This window comes from Erinaceus europaeus, chromosome 10 (genome assembly GCF_950295315.1).
Source record: "Erinaceus europaeus chromosome 10, mEriEur2.1, whole genome shotgun sequence".
NCBI classification, from domain to species: domain Eukaryota; kingdom Metazoa; phylum Chordata; class Mammalia; order Eulipotyphla; family Erinaceidae; genus Erinaceus; species Erinaceus europaeus.
The window spans coordinates 25,154,399-25,179,475 of record NC_080171.1 but is presented as its reverse complement, the minus strand read 5'-3'; the positions used below and the strand labels follow the sequence as shown (position 1 = coordinate 25,179,475).

At 40.0% G+C, this 25,077-nt stretch overlaps 2 protein-coding genes across 2 annotated transcripts in view; one reads left to right on the top strand and one right to left on the bottom strand.

The window, feature by feature from the left end:
- RCL1 (RNA terminal phosphate cyclase like 1) overlaps positions 1-25,077 on the top strand; it is a 148,575-nt gene that overhangs the window by 119,287 nt on the left and 4,211 nt on the right. The gene's annotated exons all lie outside the window — the stretch shown is intronic.
- LOC132540855 (prorelaxin H2-like) overlaps positions 10,379-25,077 on the bottom strand; it is a 256,765-nt gene continuing 242,066 nt past the window's right edge. The window contains exon 3 of the transcript XR_009551980.1: positions 10,379-10,515. The gene's annotated coding sequence lies outside the window, so the exon portion shown is untranslated. The remainder of the gene's footprint in view (positions 10,516-25,077) is intronic.

The following is a 25,077-nucleotide window of genomic DNA, read 5'->3' as shown; positions in this document are numbered from 1 at the left end:
GGAGATGTTGCTGAGGACTTATTCTGATGCAGTCTCCGCCCCCAGGTTTTTCTATGCTCCGCTAAATCCTAGAGTGCCCCCTTTCAACCAATCCTGGCTCCGCCCCCAGGTTTTTCTATGCCCCGCTAAATCCTAGAGTGCCCCCTTTCAACCAATCCTGGCCCTACACGTCACCCCTGGTTGTCGCCCAATAAAAAGCCCCCTCACCCCTCCCTTCCTGGCTGGCTCCACGTGGTCTGAACCAAACCTCCCCCCCCATCCTATAATAAATATCTGTGTACCCCTTTGCTCTGGACGTCCGCTCTCTTCTCCGCGGTGCAGCCCGACACCAGACCACCTCAACAACATTAGGTTGGTCCTTGCACTTCACACTCCATGTGCTTAACCTAGTGCACTACTGCCTGGCCCCTGGAGATTATTATTATTGCACTAGTGGTTCATTTGGAGACATTATGGGAAAACCACCCAACCTAACACATTGACGGCCACAGTCTAATCTTGAGACTACTCAAAAAGAAAAAAATTTTTTTTCCAGCACATCATTAAAAAGTGAATGGGCAGGATCAAGGCATAGCTCATTTGGTAGAGTGCACACTTTACCATGTGTGAACATCTGGGATTGAGTCCCTGGCACCATATAGCAGTACTTATATCCAGGGAAGCTTCATGATTGGTGGAGCAGAATGATATTTTGGTCTGTCTCTCTTTCTAGCCTTTTCAATCTCTATCCAAAATAAATAAACAAACAAACAAACAAACAAACACATAGTCTTTCAGGAGCAGTGGAATTTTTCAGGCTCAAAAAAGCCTCAGAGGGCATGAAAAAGGAGGTGTGTGATAGTGGTCCAGGAGGTGGTGCAGTGGATAAGGCATTGGACTCTCAAGCATGAGGTCCTGAGTTCAATCCCTGGCAGCACATGTACCAGAGTGATGTCTGGTTCTTTCTCTCTCTCCTATCATTTCTCATGAATAAATAAATAAATAAATAAATAAAAAAGAGGTGTGTGACAAAGTTTACTTAAGAGAGCAGCTTGTCATGTTTTTACATTAAATTTATTTTGGAGCAAACAAAAGGAGTGTAGCTGAGAAATAAATAGGACTGGAGGAATATACAAGTATTTCATTAGGATTTTGCTTATAAACTATGGCATGATTACTTGGTAACATGAAATTAGCTGTATTACCTAGGTTTCTTATCATGAGTCTAAGAATGTCTCAGGACATCATGAGATTAGATATATTACCTTGGTTTCTAATTTATGGAATTATGCTGAATGAAGAAAGGAATAGATGTCACTTAAAATTTTTTTTTTAAATATTTACTTATTTTCCATTTTGTTGTCCTTGTTTTTTATTGTTGTTGTAGTTATTATTGTTGTTATTGATGTCGTCGTTGTTAGATAGGACAGAGAAAATTGGAGAGAGGAGGGGAAGACAGAGAGGGAGAAAGAAAGACACCTGCAGACCTGCTTCACAGCTTGTGAAGTGACTCCTCTGCAGGTGGGGAGCCGGGGGCTCGTCCTTGCGCTTCTGCTCCATCGCTACTGCCCGACTCCTTAGATACCATTTTTATAGGTGTATTTAAGGAAAGTAAATAAGATAATATTCATAAACCAAAGAGGAAAAATATTATTTGACAATCAGGATGTTTGACTTAGTAACCAGGGAAAAAAATTAGGCACTGAGGAGACACGTAATATTATTAGATTCCATTTGACCGTCTTTCTCTTTGCTTCTGGAGTTTGACAAAGAGATGACCATTGAAAAATTGGTTGGGTGAGTGATGCACAGGCAGCAATCACAGGGACATAAGAAACTGTATTGGGGTGCCTGGTGGTAGGTAGCACAGGAGGTTAAGTGCACATAGTATGAAGTGCAAGGACCCGTGCAAGGATCCTGGTTGGAGCTCCCCGCTCCCCACCTGCAGGGGGTTGCTTCACAAGCTGCAAAGCAGGTCTGCAGGTGTCTGTCTATCTTCCCCTCCCTCTCAATTTCTCTCTGGTCTATCCAATAAAATGGGAAAAATGGCCACCAGAAGCAGTGGATTTGTAGTGCCGGCACAGAGCCCCAGCGATAACCCTTCGTGATATGCAGTCTGAAGAACACTGCCCTACATTGTATACAGTCTAAATTTAGGAGCTGAGGCCCAAATAAATTAAATGACTTACCCATTAGCATATTAGAAAATAATTTTAAAAAGAAGGAAAAACTTGTATTTCCTCATGTCCACTGCTTTTCCCCACAAAGGGGCTCAGTTATTTCTGGAACTAATGAATTTAAACAATCCTTGGACTTGTCACATTCAGGAGGTTGTCACTCATTTAAAATTTATTTATTTTTATTTTTAAAAAAATATTTATTTATTTATTCCCTTTTGTTGCCCTAGTTTTTTTTTATTGTAGTTATTATTGATGTCGTAGTTGTTGGATAGGACAGAGAGAAATGGAGAGAGGAGGGGAAGACAGAGAGGGAGAGAAAAAGATAGACATCTGCAGACCTGCTTTACCGTCTGTGAAGTGTCTCCCCTGCAGGTGGGGAGCCGGGGCTCAAACCAGGATCCTTACACCGGTCCTTGTGCTTTGCGCCATGTGTGCTTAACCCGCTGCGCTACTGCCTGACTCCCTAAAATTTATTTTCTTAATTGCCACTAGGGTTATCACTGGGACTCAATGCGAATCCTAGAATCCACAGCTCCGTGGCCATTTGCTTTTCCTTTTCTTCTCTATTTTGTTGGATAGAACAGAGAGAAATTGAAAGGGGAGAGGGAGATTGAGAGATGGAGAAAGAAAGAGAGACACTTGCAGACACCACTCTTGAAGCATTCCCCCTGTAGGTGGGGAGCTCGGACTTTACCCTGGGCCCTTCCATTTGTTGATGTGTCTGCTCAACAGTGTGCCACTGCCTGGCTTACCGTCACTTACTTTTTTTTTTTTTTTTTACTGTCTCAGAACGCTTCATTTGGTCACAGTTTTTGTTAAAGCAGTGCAACAGTGGGAACAACACCTCCCCCTATTCTCATGCATATGGTAGATCAGCTGAGGATTTGGGATTTGGAATTATGCAGATATGGGTATAATTTCTACTTCTAGCCTTTACTAGTTTTGTGATTTGTGGGCAACAAACTTCTCTATTGACTTCATTTTCTCAATTACAAAATGGGTAATAATTAGTAATAATAACAGCAACAACAACAAACTTATAGAACTGTATGGATTGGGTGAGTCATTCATGGGAAGTCTATGTAAGTGACATGGTGTCTGAAGCTTGATAATAAAGAGAGAAGTTTAAGTATTCAATATGTATTGACACGATGATGATGGCCCTCAGAAAGTCTAGCTCTGGGACCAGAAAGATAGATAGTTTGCTAGGTAGGGGGTGTCTTGTGAGGTATATAGCCCAAATTCAAGCCAGATATCACATGGAAGATGCTATGGTACCAGAGGAAGCTTTGGTACTATGGTATCTCTAGAGTGGTAAAAATCTTTTCTGTATGATGCACTAGCTACTCTCTCTTTCTCTCTCTCTCTGACACACACACACACACACACACACACACACACACACACACACACACACACACACACACACAAATCTACTTCCAGCAGAAGTAAAGCACTCCTGTGGACAGAATCCTTGAAATTTAGGAAAGACCAATAGAAATTATCTGCAAGTGCTGGGGAGATGGCATAATGGTTCTGTAATTGACTCTTATTCCTGAGGCTATGAGTTCCCAGGTTCCTTACGCAGGTCCTTGTGCTTTGCACCACCTGCACTTAACCCACTGCTCTACCGCCCCACTCCCTGAAATCTGGCTTTCATAAGCAGGTTGATTGCATGGAAGGTGTTATTGTAGCTAATATTCAGGGTAAATGGTACTGGGATATTTGTTGGCAGGGATGCTCAAGCCTTCTGTGCAGGATTTCTCGAGCACAGTGCTGCAGTGCTGCAGGTGTCTGTCTTTCTACTTCTCTATCTTCCCCTTCCCTCTCAATTTCTCTCTGTCTCTACCCAATGAATGAATGTTAAAAATAGTTATTAACAAATCAGACATATATGTGATACTCTGGTGTTCTTTCTTTAAAATAAAAAAATTAGGGGTGCCAGGCAGTGGTATACCTGCTTAAGCAGACATGGTATCATGTGCAAGGACCTGAGTTCAAGCCCTTGGTCTCACCTGAAGGGAGGCAGCTTCATGAGTGGTGAAGTAGTGTTGTAAGTGTCTCTCTTTTCCTCTCCTTCTCTATCTACTCTTCTTGATTTCTGTCTGTCTCTATCCAATAAAATAAAAATAAATAAAATATTTAAAAACTAGATATGTAATAGCTATTTCATAGATTATCTGTATCTTTTTAATTTAAAAAGTTTACAAGTCTCAGAAAAGAGATTCTGTGTAGGTTTGGGGGAGTCTGAGCATTCATCATAGCACAATGGTAGAACATGAATGCATTTGTAGAAAATATTCATGAAGAACTTTAAATTATATATGTATATTTAAATATTGTATTTACTTTTAATGAAGGGGGCAGGAGAGAGAGAGAGGGGAAGGGAGAGAGAGATTGAGAGAACAACTCAACTCTGGCTTATGGTGGTGGTGGGGATTGAACCTGAGACCACAGAGTCTCAGACATGAAAGTCTTTTGCATAAACATTATGCTGTCTCCCCAACCCTATAGTTATCTATTTATTTTCTTTCTTTTTTTATATTTACTTATTTTCCCTTTTGTTGCCCTTGTTGTTTTTCATTGTTGTTGTAGTTATTATTGTTGTTGTTATTGAAGTCGTCATTGTTAGGACAGAGAGAAATGGAGAGAGGAGGGAAAGACAGAGGGGGGAGAGAAAGATAGACACCTACAGACCTGCTTCACTGCCTGTGAAGCGACTCCCCTGCAGATGGGAAGCCAGGGGCTCGAACCGGGATCCTTACACTGGTCCTTGTGCTTTGCGCCACGTGCACTTGACCTGCTGCGCTACTGCCTGACTCCCTATCTATTTATTTTCTTAATTTTTTATTTAGTTTATTGTATTTTTGTATTGGGGGATTAGTGGTTTATAGTTGACAGCAACATACAACAGTTAGTATACACATAACATTTCCACATAACAATACAACAATACAACCCCCACTAGGTCCTCCTGCCATCATGTTCCAGGACCTGAATCCTCTTCCCCACCCCAAAATCTTTTACTTTGGTGCAGTACACCAAGTTAGCAATTTCTTTAATGAGGGAGAGAGATAATAAGACCGGAGTACTACTGAGACCAGAGCAGTACCAGGAGTCAAACCTCGAGTCTCATGCATACAAGTTCTATACTAACTGAGCCACCTCCCCTAACTTCTTACAGCAGATGTTATGACAAACAAGCAGATACATTCACCTTTCTTAACTCAGGCAATTCTGAAGAATCAGGCATGAAAATCTTTTTTGTTTAACCATGATACCATTTTCCTTGTCCCCAGCTTGAGTAGTTTGGACAAAGGCAAAAATAGCCTGTACGAGTGAAAGTTATGTGGTTTTCCTTTTCAGAAGTTAGTCATGTGCCAAGGTTGGTAGTGTGACTGGAGGGAACATACTCTTTTCCAGCTCAAATAACATCATCACTACATGTGATAACAGTGCTGCCCCTTCTCATCATTCGTGCCCGCCGTCTCTGGCAATGGCCTCCGTGTGGCAATAATAACACATTGGGTCGTTTCAAATGTTAGCACATAGAATCCTTAATATATCCTAGGAAGTGGTTTTCATCCTTGCTTTATACCAACGGAGTTGTGAGGTGAAGTGACACTTTAAGAGCAGGAATGGGGTTAGTATAAATAGAAATGGGGTTATGTAAACAGAAGCCAAATTTGGCAGAATTCAACCCCCAGAGGCAGCCCCAGGGTTATCAGTGCCAAATACTTATTGTTCATATTCCAATACCCTCTTTCATTACTTCGGTACCTTGAAACATTCCCTTAATGTCCATTTTCCTAACTACCGGTGGACATAACAATATTAGCTCCCTCGAAATGCCATTTGATCAGGAGTCAATGCCTGTCCGTCAGCACAGTGCCTACTGCCGAGAAGTTGCTCAACAGACTTTACTTATCACACTCCTCCTCTATCTTTCTGGGCCTTTGGAAACTGGAACTACATCCAAATCACTGAATTGCTTAATTAATCCCGCAATACTCAGAGTGCCAATTAACTTTGCTATTGTTGTCTTTTCCACTCCTGAGTGAGTTTAGCAGCTTGTGTTCAAGATTTCTCTTTGGATTTCTGTAGGCACCTTTGCAGGCTCTGGGAAAACAACAACAACAACAACAACAACAAAAACTCTGAATGGGAAATTCTGCAAGATTGGATTTGATGCGGTCAAACAAGTGGGAACCTGGGAGGAATTCAGATATAATTGTTATTGTCTACCACAAAACTGCATGCTCTCGTGTTCTCTGGATGCTGGGGTGCAGTGTTTCATTCACATCTCAGGGCTGAGAAATAATCTCATCACACCACAGTGTGTGAGAGAAAAGAGGTTTTATGGAGTGTCTCCCATAAAAGGGCACCATGAGGCTCTGGTGAATGTCTCTGGTATGTGTGTCTTCTCATCTTCTGCCTGTGTCTGCTTCCTAAATCTCCTATCTCTCTTGCGCACTTACTGTCCCTCTACTTATTGGGTGGTGCATATAGCTACATCAAGTATAAACATTTTAGAGATGTACGCAAACATAGTTGAATGATCTTTTTCGTATTATGGAGACCATTCCATATCAGAGTCTATGTTTACTCTGAAAATCCTGACCTTACCCCAAGGATGTATGTAGGCATAATTCAGGGATATCACATAAGTCAGGCTTCATGTTAGCCTGACAACATGTTGACCACTGTCTGTGTTTGCCCTCAGAGAGCCAAAACACCGACATGGGGACTGGAGACAGAACTACAGAGATAGCAAAGAATTTCTGACATGTCTGATAAATGCATGGTGGCTAGTAATTAAGAAAAATAGTTCCTCAGACAAATAACAGGCATTATAATTCAGAGGTCTATCAGAGGGATTGTCCAAACCATTGTCTTTGTTCTAAATATGACTGAAGGTTGAGCTTCTTAGGTGACTGAAACCAAATACAGTCTTGCTGCCTCATGCCACAGGACACCAAACACCCACACAAACTTTTGCATCAAGGAAAAGGCTTTCTTGCTGCTTAGACCTGCAATGGAGGCAGGAGGCTGAAATCACAGAGAGGATTTGGCAAAAGAAAGGGGGCAAGGAGTCACGGATGGGAAAAGTGCCTACGTACTCCCTGCTCAAATCTACTTCCACATTCCGTTCTTTCAGTGATTATTTATACAGCTGAAAGGACGTGCTGGAGACTTGCTTCTTTAAAAACTGGGATGAGGGCTGGGGAGATGCACAACTATCATGCACAGGACTGGCACACAAGAGATCCCGGATTTGATTCTTGGCCCCAGCAGTGTCTAGAGCTGAGTAGTGCTCTAGCCAACCACCATTACCAAAAGTCTGGGGGCAAATTTCAGGGCAAACAGGATTGGGAATTCTTTAGGTTGTCAGGTCAGAAACATGGAGTGCATTTTGGGGTCAACAGGAATGAAGATCTGAGTGTGAGTTTCTGTTTATTGTTCTTTCTCTGCAAAAGAGTTGTGATGTATCTACTTCTTCTGCACAGCAATTCCTGCAAAGCTGAGTGTGAAGGGGTTATTGCTTTTATCTAATCTAATTTATCCATATCAGACAACCTTGTCCATTCAGGGCCATATTAGATTGCCCCGTTACTGTGTGGCTGTAGTTTCATCAGTTTAATTTTTTTAAAAATTTCTTTATTGGGGAATTAATGTTTTACATTCAACAGTAAATACAATAGTTTGTACATGCATAACATTCCCCAGTTTCCCATATAACAATACAACCCCCACTAGGTCATCTGTCATCCTTCTTGGACCTGTATTCTCCCCACTCACCCACCCTAGAGTCTTTTACTTTGGTGTAATACGCCAATTTCATTTCAGGTTCTACTTGTGTTTTCTTTTCTGATCTTGTTTTTCAACTTCTGCCTGAGAGTGAGATCATCCCATATTCATCCTTCTGTTTCTGACTTATTTCACTTAACAGGAAATTTTCAAGGTCCATCCAAGATCGGCTGAAAACGGTGAAGTCACCATTTTTAACAGCTGAGTAGTATTCCATTGTGTATATGTACCACAACTGCTCAGCCAGTCATCTGTTGTTGGACACCTGGGTTGCTTCCAGGTTTTGGCTATTACAAGTTGTGCTGCTAAGAACATATGTGTACACAGATCTTTTTGGATGGATGTGTTGTGTTCTTTTGGATATATCCCCAGGAGAGGAATTGCAGGGTCATAGGGTAGGTCCATTTCTAGCCTTCTGAGAGTTCTCCAGACTGTTCTCCACAGAGGTTGGAACAAGATACATTCCCACCAGCAGTGTAGGAGGGCTCCTTTGATCCCACACCCTCTCCAACATTTGCTGCTGTTACCTTTTCTGATGTATGACATTCTCACAGGAGTGAAGTGATATCTCATAGTTGTCTTTATTTGCATTTCTCGGACAATCAGAGACTTGGAGCATTTTTTCATGTGTTTCTCAGCCTTTTGGATCTCTTGTGTGGTGAATATTCTGTCCATGTCCTCCTCCCATTTTTGGATGGGGTTATTTGTTGTCCTGTTGTTGAGTTTGGCAAGCTCTTTATATATGTTGGTTATTAAACTCTTGTCTGATGTATGGCATGTAAAGATCTTCTCCCATTCTGTGAGGGGTCTCTTGGTTTGGGTAGTGGTTTCTTTTGCTGTGAAGAAGCTTTTTTTAAAAAAATATTTTATTTATTTTATTTCTGAGAGAAATGCAGAGAGAGAGACACACACAGAGAAACACCAGAGCACTGCTCAGCTCTGGCTTATGGTGGGGCAGGGGATTGAACCTGGGATTTAGGTTCAATCTCAGGCATGAGAGTCTGTTTGCATAACCATTATGCTATCTCCCCCGCCTGTGAAGAAACTTTTTAACTTGATGTAGTCCCATAGGTTTATGCTTGCCTTAGTCTTCTTTGTAATTGGATTCGTTTCATTGAAGATGTCTTTAAAATTTATGCAGAAAAGAGTTCTGCCAATATTTTCCTCTAAGTATCTGATAGTTTGTGGTCTAACATTCAAGTCCTTGATCCACTTGGAATTTACTTTTGTATTTGGTGAAATACAGTGGTTCAGTTTAATTCTTCTGCATGTTTCAACCCATTCTTTCCAACACCATTTGTTGAAAAGACTCTGCTTTCCCCATTTAATAGTCTGGGCACCTTTGTCAAAGATTAGATGTCCATATGTGTGGGGGGAATTTTTTTTATCTTTCACTACCCCCTCTTTTTTTCCCTTTGCTCCTTTCCAGAATACTCCCACCCTTTGGGGTGTGTGTGTGTGTGTGTGTGTGTGTGTGTGTGTGTATGTGTATGTATTATTTCCTAAATGAATTTACCCTTAGTTATTTTTCTAATAAGCTTTTTAATACACACTATTTAAAAATAGCAGATACATTGAAAGTATGTTTTTCTGGGGCTGGGTTGTGGTGCACCTGGTTTGAGCATTTTACCATGTTCAAAGATATTGGTTCAAACCCCTGGTCCCCACCTACATGGGGGAAGTTTCATGAGCCATGAGTTCGTGCTGAAGTTGTCTTTTTCTCTCTTCCTCTCTCCTACCTTCTTCCCTCTTTATTTCTATCTCCATCCAATAAATACTAAATTAAAAAATAAATTAAAAACAGAATGCCTATTTAAGAAATTGAGTCTCAGGTGGATGAGATGGCATAATGGTTGTACAGAAGATACTCATGTTTGAAGTTCTGAAGTCCTAGGGTTAGTATCCATATAGGTCAGAACTGAACAGTGCTCTGGTTAAAAAATAAAGAAGAAAGGAAGAAAAGTAAATAAAGGAGAAGAAATGAAGAGAAGAAAAAAGGAAAAAGTAAGAAAAGAAAACAAGAGAAGGAAGATTTGAGTCTAGATGACCATTTAGGTCTATACCCTGTGTTTCTTTTAGGGGTGCTCATGGCTAGGGGATACTATACACTACATAGTAGGTGTTCAAAGAAAAGCTTTGCACAAAACTTGTTGCTGAGTCCAGTCAATTTTGGCATGAAGGCTTGAAGTACTTCATAGTGACTGCCTGCTTCTTACAAATCTTCACATTCTTTGTTATGACTCATACTAACAGGAAGACTGATGAAATATCTTTTCAGAAGTAACCGGAATGTGTTCTTGTCTTGATTACTTAAAAGTGTAGTAGTTTCACTAACCTGGAATCAGATATGGCTAAGGCTTAGTGATGACAGGGAAAGCTTTTTCTTTTGGTTAAATTTTTAAAATATTTACTTATTTGTTCCCTTTTGTTGCCCTTGTTGTTTTATTATTGTTGTCTTTATTGATGTTGTCATTGTTGGATAGGACAGAGAGAAATGGAGAGAGGAGGGGAAGACAGAGGGGGGAGAGAAAGACAGATACCTGCAGACCTGCTTCACTCCCCTGCAGGTGGGGAGCCAGGGGCTAGAACCAGCATCCTTATGCTGGTCCTTGCGCTTTGCACCACGTGTGCTTAACCCGCTGCACTACCACCAGACTCCTGGGGAAAGTATTTTCTTAAAGGACTGTGGTGCGACTTGTCCCCCCACCCTCACCCCTACCCCCCCTTTTTTTTTTTTTTTAAAAAAAAAAGGATTTTATTTATTTATTAATGAGAAAGATAGAAGGAGAGAGGGAAAGAACCAGATATCATTCTGATACCTGTGCCACTGAGGATTGATCTCAGGACCTCATGCTTGAGAATCTAATGCTTTACCCACTGTGCCACCTCATGGGCCACACCACTCCCATTTTTTAAACAGAGGAATGGTAGCACAGTGGACTAGTGTTCTGAACAACATGTATTTCTGCTTTGGAGGTGTTTTCCAAGTGTGTTATAATTATTTATATAAATAAATAGGGGTAAATTACCTACAACAATCCTTTATATTTTTTATGAAGAACTGTAAACTATCTGAACAATTCACTAAGTAGATAAGATGATTTCTCTCCCCTGGACTGAAGTATTCCCGTGAGTCTGGGGGTGTTTATGTATTATTTGAAAGACAGAACTTTTATTACCATTTGAAAATTTGAAGCTCTATTGACATTGGGATGGACAAAGGGAGAAATGATATCATCGGATTTTATTTTCCCTGAGAAGCCAGTGAGTAATCTGGGTGTGTCAGTTTCCCCTGAAGTTTTGGTCTTAAGAACATTTTCCCTGTCGACAGATTTTTATTTCAAATACAATAATATATCACGGCTTAGCTATTTTTCTGCAATGACCTATGAAGTCAAGTATATGCAATAAAACTCTCATCAGTATCTTTGCTTTCAATACACCAGTTAACTTGAAGAATAGAAGTTTAAATGTACTATTCTGTGTCCATGGTTTTTCTTTCCAATCCTTCTTTTCTCTCCCAACTACTTTGATTTCAAAGTGAAGGGTAGGAGGGTGGGAAAAGAAACTAGGGTATAGTCAGTGGCTCAAACCTGGTTTATTGTGCATGATAAAAAGTGAACTCTGTTAGGAGCACTATCTCCTCAATGTCTCTCTTCTTCATCCTGGAGAAGTTCATAGCTATTATTTATTCAGATTAAAATTCCTTTTGATTTTATCCCTCCCTTCCTTCCTTCCTTCCTTTCTTTCTTTTTTCATTTTTCTTTCTTTCCCTTTCTTTCTTCCTTCCTTCCTTTCTTTCTCCCTCTCTTTCTTTCTTTCTTTCTTTCTTTCTTTCTTTCTTTCTTTCTTTCTTTCTTTCTTTCTTTCACCAGAGCACTGTTCAGTTGTGCTTTACAGTGGTATGGGGAATTGAACCTATGGCCTTGGAACCTCAGGCATGGAAGTGTTACCCATAACCATTATTCTATGGTTCCCACCTCAAATTAGAATTCTATTCCTTTCTTCACTTTCTGGAGCCATTATGATAGATTGTTTTATAAAGTCTTGGGATGTTGTTTCATATATTTCTTGTGTTGTCTTTATTTTAATTGCATTTTTTCCTTCTTTTTGTTGGTCTTCTTTCTTTTATGGAGGATTAATGGTTTATAGTAAATACTGTTGTACAAGTGTAAATTTTCTCAGTTTGCAAAACACTCTCATCCCCAGTCTGGGTTCTCTTCCAACATCATGCACCAGGACCTGAAACCCCCCACTCCCCAACCCAGAGTCCTTTACTTTGGTGCAATACATTTTGTTACTCTGTTCAGATACTATATTAGCTTGTTCAGGTAGTTGTGCTCTTAACTTGGCAGTTTCAGCTTTCAGCTCTATACCTTATGAAAGTGTTGTCTTTCAGAGTCTCATTTGCTATTTCCCCCTTTCTGATGATATCACCCTCAAAAGCTTCCCTCACTCCTATGATTAGTGCATCAGTTAGTGTGTAGATGTTGTCCTTATTTTCTCCTAGCTCGTTGGGATTTTTTTTCTGGGCTTCTGTTCTGGTTCATTTATGCAATCTTTTTCTTTTCTTTTTTTTTTTTAAGATTGTATTTATTTATTAATGAGAAAGATAGGAAGAGAGAGAGAGAAAGAACCAGATATCAGTCTTGTACATGTGCTGCCAGGGATTGAACTGAGGATTTCATTCTTGAGAGTCCAGTGCTTTATCCACTGCAATGTTCCTTCTCTGACCCATCTTGGACAGAGCTAGAAGGAATTATGTTAAGTGAGCTAAGTCAGAAAGATAAAGATGAGTATGGGATGATCCCACTCATCAACAGAAGTTGAGTAAGAAGATTTGAAAGGGAAACTAAAAGTAGGACCTGACCAAATTGTAAGTAGGGCACCAAAGTAAAAACCCTGTGGTGAGGGGTAGACATGCAGCTTCCTGGGACAGTGGGGGGTGGGAGTGGGTGGGAGGGATGGGTCATAGTCTTTTGGTGGTGGGGATGGTGTTTATGTACACTCCTAGTAAAATGTAGTCATATAAATCACTAGTTAACTAATACGAGAGGGGGAAATTTAATTGTATGTCTCGAAGTTTTTCAAAACACAAAATGAATCTTTTCAATATATAGGCTGTGTAATTGATATGCAGACTCTCTCAAAAGCCTAGACCAAGTAGATCAGAAGCAACCAATAGCACAGCTATATACAAGATACTGGGTACTGTACAGCAAACCCTAACAAAAGGACTTTTCAAAGTTAACCCAATTACCAAATAATGTGATGATAACATTAACTATCGATTGTCTTTTTGAACCCTAAGACAGCAGGAACCTCACATCTCCACTATAGAGCCTCTATTTCCCCCAGTCCTGGAACCATTGGATAGAGTCCTTTTTTTTTTTTTTTTTTAGATTTTCTTAGTTTTTAATTTGTTATCCTCATTTTTTTCCCAGAATGTCATCCAAGACATGCCATTACATTCTGTTTCCATGGACTTCTCTTGGTAGTGAGGAAGTTTTTCTCATTTCTCTTGTTTTTGATTTTAAAAGTTTTTGTTTTTTAAATTCTGGTAAGATATTTTGTAAGGTGTTACTCTGCTGGGATTGCTCTGTTTTGTTTTTTTTCTCCAGGGTTATTGCTGGGGCTCAGTGCCTGCAATATAAATCTGCTGCTCCTGGAGGCCATCTTTTTTCCCATTGTTGTTGCTGTTATTGTTATTGGTGTTGCTGCTATTGTTGTTGTTGGATAGAACAGAAAGAAATAGAGAGAGGAGGGGAAGACAGAGAAAGGGACAGAAACATAGACATCTGCAGACCTGTTTCACTGCTTATGAGGCCACCCTCTTGCAGGTGGGGAGCTGGGGACTCAAACTGGGATCCTTACACCGGTCCTTACACTTCATACTATGTGTACTTAACCTGGTGCACTACCTCCTGGCCCCCTCTGTTGTTTTTCTTATGCTAACTGGAGATTATAGATTTTTAGGAGAAGGGCCACAAAAGTAATAGCTATTCTTTTTTTTAAAGCTTTATTTATTTATTTATTTTCTTGTTGCCCTTGTTTAACATTGTGTAGTTATTGATGTTGTTGTTGTTGGATAGGACAGAGAGAAATGGAGAGAGGAGGGGAAAACAGAGAGGGGGAGAGAAAGACAGACACTTGCAGACTTGCTTCACTTGTGAAGCGACTCTCCTGCAGGTGGAGAACCGGGGGCTCTAACCAGGATCGTTAGGCTGGTCCTTGTGCTTTGCACCACGTGCGCTTAACCCGCTGTGCCACCGCCCGACTCCCAGTAATAGCTATTCTTATGATATCTTATCAAGAATCCTTTTCATCAACATTATAGAAAAACTGTGCTCACTCTGGGATCTCTGGAAGCTGGTGAGCAGTTTCATTTGCATCTCAGGTTTATGCCAAATTGTCTCTCACATGTGCGACACATGTGTCTCCTAATATCCTGTATGTGTCTCCCTCATCTCCCATGTAGACTTATTGTTCCTCTATATATTGGGTATGAGTGCATGCAGCTATGTCAAATATAAACATCTTTTTTGTGTATGTCTTCTTTTTTTTTTATTTCTTTATTGGGGGATTAATGTGTACAGTCAACAATAAATACAATAGTTTGTATTTCCACACAACAATACAACCTCCACTAGATTCTTTGCCATCCTGTTCCAGGACCAAATATAAACGTCTTATTGGTATCCACAAACATCCTAATGGCATGCATGATCTCTCCCATAGTATGTAGATCACTCTATATCAGACTTATTATCGCCAATAGTAGTGATTATATTAGATTCTATGTTTACTCTGCAAATCCTGACCTTGCTCCAAGGATGTAGGCATAATTCAGGGATATCACATAACACAGTCTTCATGTTAGCCTAAAGGCCTGTTGACCACTATCTGTGTTTACTATGTTATGGCCAAAAGATTCCTGGGGATTGAAGACAGTACAGAGCTAACAAAGAATTTCTGACATGTCTGGTATAATACATAGTTGTTAGTTATTAAGAAAAATAGCTCAGCAGAGAAATAGCAGGCATTATAATTCAGAAGTCTATCAAGAAATCAGGGCTTCTCCGACACAACATGATTTACCAGTGTTGATGTCAGCCTGCTTAGTATGAAATTCAGTCCAGCTGAGGCAGAGTGTATGAGACTGTGAAATTACTCATTTGTTCTCTTTTCCTTTTTAAAAATATTTATTTATTCCCTTTTTGTTGCCCTTGTTGTTTTATTGTTGTAGTTGTTATTATTGTTGTTATTGATGTTGTTGTTGTTGGAAGGACAGAGAGGAATGGAGAGAGGAGGGGAAAACAGAGATAGGGAGAGAAAGATAGACAGACACCTGTAGACCTGCTTCACTGCTTGTGAAGCGACTCCCCTACAGGTGGGGAGCCAGGGGCTCAAACTGGGATCCTTCTGCCGGTCCTTGCGCTTTGTGCCATGTGCATTTAACCCACTGTGCTACCGCCCGACTCCCCTCTTTTCCTTTTTGTACTCATTAGGAGGAAGTCAGCAAGTGCAACCCACAGTTAGACGATGTTTGCTCCACTTCCTGGAGGACAGTATATGTACAATTAATTTTGAATTCTTCTGCAAAAGAGATTTATCTCTTATTAATTCAACATTTACTTATATCAATTTGAACTTGTGGATATTTGTTTTATACTTAAGGTTATAATTCAATGCCCTTTTACTAACTATTTTTTTTACTTTATTTTTATTTTTTTATTATTTTTTTAAATTTCTTTATTGGGAAATTTATGTTTTACATTCAACAGTAAATACAATAGTTAGTACATGCATAACATTCCCCAGTTTCCCATATAACAATAAAACCCCCACTAGGTCCTCTGTCATCCTTCTTGGACCTGTATTCTCCCCATCCACCCACCCCAGAGTCTTTTACTTTGGTGCGAAACGCCAATTCCATTATTAGTATTTACTAACTAATTTTGACCAGTTGAAAGATCCTTTTTCTCAACTTCTATGTCCCTTATATATACTTCCATTGTTGTGTAAAAGGCATTTTTTTACTATTCCCTACAGCACTGTTCAGCTCTAGCTTATTCTGGTGCTGGGGACTGAACCTGGTACCTCAGAGCTTCAGGCTTTAAAGTTGTTTCCATAACCACTATGGTATCACCCTGACCTTAAGTATTTACATTTTTATACTACAAAATGGTGTATATATCCTATGGCAATCATTTTTATTTCTTTCTTTTTAAATATAGTATTTATTTATTTATTTATTTTATATAGAGACAAAGAGAAATTGAGAAGGAAGGGAAAGACAGGGGGACAGAGAGAAACCTGCAGCACTGCTTCACCACTCATGAAGCTTCTTCCGTACAGGTAGGGACTGGGGGTTTGAAGCCAGGTCCTTGCACGCTGTAATGTGTACACTCAACAAGGTGCACCACCACTCAATCACTTCTTTTTCTTTTAAAAAATATTTATTTATTGGATGGGTGTAGATAGCATAATGGTTATGCAAAGAGACTCTTATGCCTGAGGCTCCAGAGTCCCACATTCAATCCCCCCCCATCATAAACCAGAGCTGAGCAGTGCTCTGGTATATATATATAATTTCTTAATTGGAGAATTAGTGGTTTACAATTGACAGTAAAATCAATTATTAGTTTGTACATGCGTAACATTTCCCAGTTTTTCACATAACAGTTCAACTCCTACTAGGTCTATCATGCTCCAGGACCTGACCCTTCCCCCTGACCCAGAGTCTTTTATTTTGGTGCAATATACCAACTCCAGTCCAAGTTCTATTTAGTGTTTTCCTTTCTTATTTTGTTTTTCTTTTTAAGATTTTTTTTAAACCAGAGAACTGCTCAGCTCTGGCTTATGGTGGTGCAGGGGATTGAACCTGGGACTTTGGAGCCTCAGGCATGAGAGTCTCTTTGCATAAACATTATGCTATCTACCCTCTGCCCCATCTTGTTTTTTTCAACTTCGCCTGTGAGTGAGATCATCCCATATTCATCCTTCTATTTATGGCTTATCTCACTTAACATGATTCCTTCAAGCTCCATCCAAGATGGTGTGGAGAAGGTGAAATCACCATTTTTAATAGTTGAGTAGCATTCCATTATGTATATGTATCACAACTTACTCAGCCACTCATCTATTGTTGGAAAACTGGTTGTTTCCAGGTTTTGGCTATTACAAATTGTGCTGCTATGAACATTTATATACTTATTTTAAGGTACACACACACACACACACACACACACACACACACACACACACACACACACACACACACTGGCTAGAGATAAAGAAGTGAGGAGGGAGGGAGGAGATAGAGAAGGAGAGAGAAAGATGTCTGCAGCAATGTTTCACCACTCTGGAAGCCTCCCTCCCTGAATTTGGGGAGCAGGGGCTTATACCCTGGGCTTTTGTGCATTGTAACGTGTTTTTTAATTAAAAAAGAGTACAAGCTTCAATGCTGTGATTTCTTTTACTCTCTCTCTCTCTGCCTCTCTAAATAGATAAATAAATAAACAAGCAACCATGAAGACAAAAACAAAACCCTCAAAATAGTATCAGAGTTGTTTATGAGCAAGTCAATACTACCATTTCAGGATTGATGATTCTGTGCTTGTTTATTTTATTTAAAAAATATTTATTTATTCCTTTTTGTTGTCCTTGTTGTTTATTGTTGTAGTTATTGATGTCATCGTTGTTGGATAGGACAGAGAGAAATGAAGAGAGGAGGGAAAGACAGAGAGGGGGAGAGAAAGATAGACACCGGCCGACCTGCTTCACCACTTGTGAAGGGACTCCCCTGCAGGTGGGGAGCCGGGGGCTCCAACCGGGATCCTTATTCAGGTCCTTGCGTTTTGTGCCACGTGCACTTAACCCGCTGCTACCGCCCGACTCCTTATTTTATTTTATTTTATTTTATTTTATTTTATTTTATTTTATTTTAATCTTCCTCCCTCCCTCCCTCCCTCTTTTCCTCCCTTCCTTCTTTCTTCCTATTTTATTTGACAAGGCAGAGAGAAATTGAGAGAGGAGGGGGAGATAGGGAGAGAAAAAGACAGGCACCCACAGACCTACTTTACCGCTTGTGAAATGTCCTCCTTGTAGGTGTGGGGTGGGCTCAAATCCTGGTCCACATGCATGGTGATATGTATGCTTAACTGGGGCATCACTGCCCGCTCCTGCTACGTTTATTTATGTCTTGCTTTTGTGCAGTTCAAGGACAGACCCCATGGTCTCTGACATGTAAGGTATATTCTCCATTACTAGACCTCTTCCTCTGCCCTAGAACTTCTGGCTTATGTCCATCTGAAATATAATTTTAACCAGTAGAGTTGTCCAGTGCTTACATAAAGTTTCTTTTTTCTACAGACTCCACCTATTTTTAAGATTGCTTAGGTCAGTTTCTGTTCTTCATCAGCTTAAATGAAATTGTTTCAGAGATTTTTTTTTTATTAATATAGTAGATAATTTTGTTAAATCCGACATTGCATAATGGGATTCTTCCTAACCTCCTAAGTTATTTTTTTGATTTTCACACATTAAGTTTCACTTTTTGAGCTACATAATTCAGTGAATTTTTAAATATGCAATGCTCAATTTTCACAATTACAGGTATCATACAGGGTAGACTGACTTTCCCCAAAGTCCCCTGTGCTCCATCCAGCAAAACATTCTTTCCCCATCCTTATTGTTACTGGCAACCATTGATAATTTTTATTGTCTCTGTAGTTTTACCTTTTTCGGAATGTCGAAGAAGTCATAAAGCATGTATCCTTTGAAAACTGACACTTTTTCACTTACCAATGTGCATTTAAAAGTCATCTTTGTCTTTTCAAGTTCAGTGACTCATTTCTTTTATTTATCACTGAATGGTAATGAAATAAAGCATGTAGCCTTTGAAAACTGACATTTTTTCACTTACCAGTGTGCATTTAAGAGTCATCTATGTCCTTTCAAGTTCAGTGACTCATTTCTTTTATTTATCACTGAATTGTAATGAAATAAAGGCCAGGCTACATCTGGACAAAGGGGATGCCACTGCCTTATATGGGAAGGCATACTAGTCACCTGTTTCTGTACTCCCTACTTGCTATGCACTAATGAAATCATGCCGAGCAACTTAAAGACCTGTCCTATAGGTATAAACACTCTAGAGTCAAAGGTTGGTGTCTGGCACTCTTTTTCAGAGAGATCCAACACCATGCCTGCCAGTGTAAATAAAATTTCTTCTTTTCCGAATATTTGGTTATCTGGTATTGTTTGCTACTTCAGTATTCCATTGTTTAAATACACCACAGTTAACTTTTTGGTTCCTTAAGTAGCTTGACTGGATTGTATGTGAAGTCTATGTTTCCCTTTGTAAGATTGCCAAATTGTCTGCCAAAGTACCATTTTAAATTCCCACTATCAAGTATAAGTGTTCATTTAGCTTTACCTTCTCATCAGAATTAGGGAATATTGATATATTTTTTTTTGGATTTTAGTCATTTGATTAAATTCACAATATAACTCATCAACTTTTTAAATTTCAATTTCCTAATGACAAATAATGCATGTTTACTTTATTTATTTTTGGACAAGGAGAGAGAAGTTCAGAGGGAAAGAAGAGAGCAAGGGGTGGAGGGAAAGAGAGAGATATACCTGCGACACTGTTCTATCACTCATGAAGTAGTCTCCCCTGCAGGTGGGGACCAAGGGCTTGAACCTGGGTCTTTGCATACTGTGATATGTGTGTTCAACCAGGTTCATCACCATCTGGTCCCTATATAATGCATCTTTTCATATGATTTTTTTTTTTTTTTTTGCTACCTGTGTATCTTTGTTGATGAGGTACCTTGTGGATCCTATTTTATTTAGCAGAACACTACACTTCTCTGGCTTATGGTGGTGGTAGTGGTAAAGGGATTGAATCTGGGTCTTTTGAGGGTTAGGCATGAAAGCTTTTTTGCATAATCATTATGCTATCTCAGACACCCTTTTGCCCATTTTTAATTGGGTATTTGTTTCCCTACCATTCAGTTCTAAGGTATTTTTGTTGTTGTTGTTGTATCTTTTTGATTGCTGTCCATTATCAGATATGACCCTTACCAGTATTTTCTCCAGTGAGGCTTGTCTTCTCATTCTTTTGACAGTGTCTTTCAAACAGCAGAATTTTCTTTATTTAAGGAAGTCAAACTTTTAAATTATTTACTTCATGGATTGTGTATTCAGTATTGCTTTCAAAACAAGTCTATCTCTATTTTTTCTTATATTCTTTGAATTACATAGTTTTTCATTTTACACTTAGATCTATAATGCACTTGACTTAGTTTTTGTGAACGTTGTAAAACATATGTCTAAATTATTTTTTTTCAGACAATGTCAAGTTGTTCCAGCATCATTTGTTAAAAGACTCTACTCTTAGCCCCCAGTTCCCCACCTGTAGGGGAGTCACTTCACAGGCAGTGAAGCAGGTCTGCAGGTGTCTGTCTTTCTCTCCCTATCTCTGTCTTCCCCTCCTCTCTCAATTTCTCTCTGTCCTATCTTAAAAAAAAAAACAAGAGATAGGCACCTGCAGCATGGCTTCACTGCCTGTGAAGCTTCCCGTTTGCAAGTCAGGACCAGGGACCTGAACCTTGATCCCTGAGAATGTTAACAGGTGTTCAACTGGCTGCACCATGACTTGGTTGTCATATGAACTTTAGAATCTGTTGATATCTACAGAACAGCTTGTGGAATTACTATTTTTACAATCAGGTCTACATACTTTTCCATTTTTATACAGAAAATATGCATTGATCTCCCTGCTAAATCCTGAGCCAAATGCCCATTCCTGAACAAATAAACAAGGAATTTGAGATTACACTTAGATTAAAGTGTCCTCCTTTAAAACTGAAAGTGTTGTTGATCCCAGGGGCATATGCTGTGCTTAGAAGAGTAAAACAATGCTGGAAAACACACACTTTTGCTTCCCATGTTTGTCTTTTAAAAATATGTTTTATTTGGGTGGGGGGGTAGGTAGCATAATAATTGTGCAGAGACTCTTTTAAAAAAATTTTTTTTATATTTATTTTATTTATTTATTCCCTTTTGTTGCCCTTGTTTTATTGTTGTAGTTATTATTGTTGTTGTTGGATAGGACAGAGAGAAATGGAGAGAGGGAGGGGAAGACAGAGAGGAGGAGAGAAAGATAGACACCTGCAGACCTGCTTCACCGCCTGTGAAGCGACTCCCCTGCAGGTGGGGAGCCGGGGTTCGAACCGGGATCCTTATGCCGGTCCTTGTGCTTTGTGCCACGCTGCGCTTAGCCCGCTGCACTACAGCCCGACTCCCTGTGCAGTATTCCTGAGGCTCAAAGACCCAGGTTCAATCCCCTGCACCACCATAAGTCAGAGCTGAACAGAGCTCTGGTTAAAAAAGAAAGAAAGAAAAAAAAATAAATGTTTTGTTTTGTTTTAATGAGGAAAATGGGTAACAGAGAAAATGATACAGAGAGACCAGAGACCAGAGCTCTGCTCAACTCTGATTTATTGTGGTGCTGGGGACTGAACCTGGGACCACAGATCCTCAGGCATGGAAGTCTTTTGCATAACCATTAAGCTGTCTCCCCAACCCCTTAATGGTTTAAAATTGTTTCTCTGTTTACATTTCCTCTATCAACCTAATGGATATTGGGAGTGAGAAGAAACACTGATGTTCGGAACTTTTACTTAGTTGAAGGTCAATATATTCCCCCCTCCCCCTCCAGGGTTGTCGCTGGGGCTTGGTGAATCCGCTGCTCCTGGAGGCCATCTTTTTTTCCCTTCCATTTTCCATAGGACAGAAAGAAGTGAGGGAGGAAGGAGATAGAGAAGGAGAAAGACCTGTAAATCTGCTTCCCCGTTTGTGAAGCTTTCTCCTTGCAGGCAGAGAGCTAGGGGCTGGAACCCAGATAGTTGTGGGTCCTTGTGCTTAATACTAAGTGTGCTTAACTGGGTGCGCCACCACCCTGCCCTCAAGGTCAATATACTTCTAAATTGGGATATACTTCTAAATCAGGATTCTCTCTCTCTCTCTCTCTCTCTTTCTCTCTCTCATTCTCTCTCTCTCTCCTCCCTTCTTCCCTCCCTCCCTTCTTTCCTTTTCCCCCCTTTCTCTCCTCTTCCTTTCTTTCCCTCTCCTTCCTTCCTCTCTCCCTCCCTCCCTCCATTCCTACCTTCCTTTCTTCCTCCCTCCCTCCCTCCCTCCTTCCCTTCCTTCCTCCCTCCCTTTCTCCCTCCCTCCCTCCCTTCCTTCCTTCCTTCCTTCCTTCCTTCCTTCCTTCCTTCCTTCCTTCCTTCCTCCTCTCACTGCTCAGTTCTGGCTTTGATTGATAGTGGGGATTGAACCAAGGACCTCTCCCATGCAAATGCTATACACAACCACTGAGAGAGAGAGAGAGAGAGAGAGAGAGAGAGAGAGCACTCTGGTCTGTCTCTCTGTATTTAACATTAAAATTAAATAAAGAAAATATTTTAAAAATAGGATCACACAAATTACTAGTCATACAATAAAACTTACCTAGTGGGGATTGTATTGTTATGTGAAAAACTGAGAAATGTTATGCATGATGCATGTATAAACTATTGTGTTTACTGGCAACTATAAAACATTAATCCCTCAATAAAGGAAAAAAAGAAGAAAAAAAGTTATTTTTAGGGGCAGGGTGGTGGTGCACCTGGTTGAGTGCTATGTGTTACAATGGTCGAGGACCTGCTGGGTTCAATACCCAGGTCCCCACCTGCAGGAGAAAAGCTTTGCATGTGGTGAAGCAGTGGTGCAGGAGTCTCTCTCTCTTTTTTTTAAATTTTTTTTTTTAATTTAAGAAAGGATTAATTAACAAAACCATAGGGTAGGAGGGGTACAATTCCACACAATTCCCACCACCCAATCTCCATATCCCACCCCCTCCCCTGATAGCTTTCCCATTCTCTATCCCTCTGGGAGCATGGACCCAGGGTCATTGTGGGTTGCAGAAGGTGAAAGGTCTGGCTTCTGTAATTGCTTCCCCGCTGAACATGGGCGTTGACTGGTCGATGCATACTTCCAGTCTGCCTCTCTCTTTCCCTAGTAGGGTGTGTCTCTGGGGAAGTGGAGCTCCAGGACACATTGGTGGGATCTTCAGTCCAGGGAAGCCTGGCCGGCATCCTGATGGCATCTGGAACCTGGTGGCTGAAAAGAGAGTTAACATACAAAGCCAAACAAATTGTTGAGCAATCATGGACCCAAAGCTTGGAATAGTGGAGAGGAAATGCTAGGGGGGTACTCACTGCAAACTCTAGTGCACTTCTGCTTTCAGGCATATATTTTGCAGTAGTTGACGGATATGTGTGAACATATGCTCTCTCTCACAGAAACTGGTGTATATCTAGGTTTTGGGACTTTGTTAGAAAGTGAACCACCTGAGATGAAATTAGAAGGAGTCTCTCTTTCTTTCTTCCTATCTATCTCCCTCTACCCTCTCAACTTGTGGCTGTCTTTATTGAATGAATAGAATAATAACAACAACAACAATAATAATAATAATAAGCAGATGAGGGCAAACTGAGCTAAAAGTTAAAAAAGTTATCTTTACACTATCCTGTAGTCTTATTAAGTCTGCAATTTCATATTCTAATTTCATATTCAATTTCTAATTAAAGAGGGCACATGTGTTAATTTTAAAAAAACCTTATTGTTGGGTGAGGGAGATAACTTAGAATGTTAGAACACGGGGATTACATACCTGAGACCCCAGAAGTGCAGGTTCAATCCCTGAAAACAACATAAACAGAACTGAGTGGTATTATGGTCTTTCTCTCATAAAAGTAAATAAATAAATATTTATTGTTAAAAAAGAAAAAAAGCAAACCAAAAAAAAATTATCTGAATCTCCAGTGAATTGTAATACTTTTTCTTGGTGGAGGATTACACTCATAATATTAAATATCACCAGGTAAAGATCATCAAACCAATGATTCCTAATATTGAAACAAGTTTGAAATATTAAGAATTACCAACATATGACCAGATACAGAGTGAACACACGTTGGAGAAAATGCCTTTGTTTTTTTATTATTATTTTATAGCCTTTATTTATTTTTAATCTTTATTTATTATTTATTCCCTTTTGTTGCCCTTGTTGTTTTACTGTTGTAGTTATGATTGATGTCATTGTTGTTGGCTAGGACAGAGAGAAATGGAGAGAGGAGGGGAAGACAGAGAGGGGGAGAAAAAGATAGACACCTGCAGACCTGCTTCACCACCTGTGAAGCGACTCCCCTGCAAGTGGGGAGCCGGGGGCTCAAACCGGGATCCTTCCGCCGGTCCTTGCGTTTTGCGCCACATGCGCTTAACCTGCTGCGCTACCGCCCGACTTCTTAGCCTTTATTTATTTTTATAGTTTTAGTTTGTTGGCCCTCATGTCTCCATTTCATAAACGGCTAGAGGAGTTCTATTAAAGAACTCATAAAAACAATGGAAATTAAAACCATATTATCTGTGTCCTCACTTGAAGAGATCCCGGCGTGACTAGCCCTTCAAGTCCTTCTTCCCTATGACCTCGGTGCCCAATCATTCCAAGTCACCCTGAACCACCATGGGTACTATTTGTTGATCTGTACCCATTAATCTTATGAGAACTACTTAACAAAAATCTTTTCAGCTATTGACTCTGACACCCTTGCTCAAGTGTTTTGCATCCCTCACCTGGAACAAGGTAAGGGGTTTGGGGTTGGAGAATATGAGATAGGTCTTTTGTTTCATTCCAACCCTGAAATAATAATAAAGGAATGTGGGGCCAGGGAGAAAATGCCTTTGATAAAATTGCTTGACTCAGGTTTGCCACAAGAATCTACACCTAAAAAAAAAAAAAGTAGTATCTCTGATGTGCCATAAACATGAGACAAAAAATGCCTCTGCTCTTATTGAGCCTTCAGAGGGCCTTAGAACAAGTGCTTGCTTTTTGAACAATTTTATCTGTTTGCTTCCTTTACAGAGAAGATCAAAATGCCCAGAGGTCTTCTTATATCTTATTCATTCTGTCTCCCTTTGAGTTTTGACTGGTAACGCCTTTTGTTGCTCCATGCCTTGTGTTTTTTGAGCTTAGTGTTAATTTGGGAATGTCAGA